The sequence below is a fragment of the Glycine soja genome, chromosome 1 (assembly GCF_004193775.1).
Source record: "Glycine soja cultivar W05 chromosome 1, ASM419377v2, whole genome shotgun sequence".
In the NCBI taxonomy this organism is placed as follows: Eukaryota; Viridiplantae; Streptophyta; class Magnoliopsida; order Fabales; family Fabaceae; genus Glycine; species Glycine soja.
The window spans coordinates 15,040,067-15,041,555 of NC_041002.1; the positions used below are offsets into that span (position 1 = coordinate 15,040,067).

The 1,489-nt window shown below is 35.4% G+C and overlaps 1 non-coding gene across 1 annotated transcript; it reads right to left on the minus strand.

Annotated features, from left to right (window-relative positions):
- Positions 1-994: 994 nt before the first annotated feature.
- On the minus strand, positions 995-1,099 carry LOC114368442. The gene has a single exon (XR_003657342.1). It is a non-coding gene; the product is annotated as a small nucleolar RNA R71 (small nucleolar RNA).
- Between the last annotated feature and the right edge of the window lie 390 nt (positions 1,100-1,489).

Genomic DNA, 1,489 nt, shown 5'->3' on the forward strand with positions numbered 1-1,489 from the left:
TTATTCTTTTAGAAGATTCTCTTGAAATATTTTTCTCCAAATTGAACAAATCAGGAGTCTCTTTTAAAGAAAACACATAAGGGTATTTATAAATTTTGACAATTAAAATAGATCTAATCAATTATAAAACTAAGTAATCGATTAATACGTCAAAATCCCCTTTGTTTTGCATTTCTAGAAATTGGTTAATCGATTATCAAAAGGGTAATCAATTAATTCATTTCAGTATGAGAATTTATGTTCCTTCTGTGTCAACTGGATAATCAATTATCATGTGTAGTAATCGATGATAAAATCACTCATAGAGCTTCTCTTTGTTTCCAGGAGCTGGGTAATTGATTATCAAATGGGGTAATCGATTTTTCTGAGTTGCAGATCCTTTCTTCTTTTGAAACTAGCTTGGGCATTCAATTACTAAACGAGGCAATCAATTTATTCGGTGCTGCTAGCCAAATTTCAAGTAGAAGTAAGTTCTTAAGAAACTTAAAGAATAAGAATACTTCATTCACTTTATGTTTGATCAATCACTAAGCATGAGAAAGACTAAGACTATATCACACACATGCCTAGTCTAAACACTTAATACAAATGCCTCATCTATTAAACATGTTAGGCATTGCAAAATTATCAAACTAAAACTTAAAACTAAGGGATTGAAGCTTTGATCTAACAAGACACTGATGGACTACCTCACCCCTACCTTAGGAGACCCCAATACCATCCTATTGCCAAAGCTTCTAGATGGACCCATTTTTGACTTCAAGTATGGGTTCCTACAAATGTTGGAGAACCTGAGGAAGTTCATTAAGTTTACTAATACGGTGAGACAAAACAGGGTATGAACAACATACATTAGACTTTATAACTTTCCCTTCTTTCTTAATGGTAAGGCATGAGACTGGTTGTGCTAGTACCTAAGAACAACATCACTACATGGAACTAATGCCACCAGTACCTTCTTAAGGAAGTATTTCTCTCCTATGAAGACAAACCAATACATAAAGGACATTGGGAATTTCATGCAAAGAGAGCAAGAAAGTATACCTGAAGCCTGGGAGAGATTACAGGAGATGATCAGAAGTTGTCCACATCATGGCTTCTCCCAACAAAGGCCAGTTCACATTTTCTATGGTGGAGTGTGTTAGTCGGTGAATACGACTAACTTTTGTGTTTAAAACTTGTGTAAATTGTATCAAACTCCTCCAATTTATGATTATTTTGTAGTGTTATAAGTTCTTTTAGTTAAAGATAGGTAATAAATACTTAGTAATTCTATTTTGTGTGTTTAATAATCATTTTCTCTCAATTTCAGGTTAATTAGGCAAGTTTGTGAAGTGTTGTTTTTCACCTTCTCGCTAAGCCAATCTGCTGGCTTAGCGAGCCATCCGCTGAGCGCAACCTTCCTTGGCTGAGCGCGAGGAAAAATCTAGAAGAAGGATGAGCTGTGCATGTTTGCTAAGCGAAGGGTCATCCCGCTAAGCGCATCGCT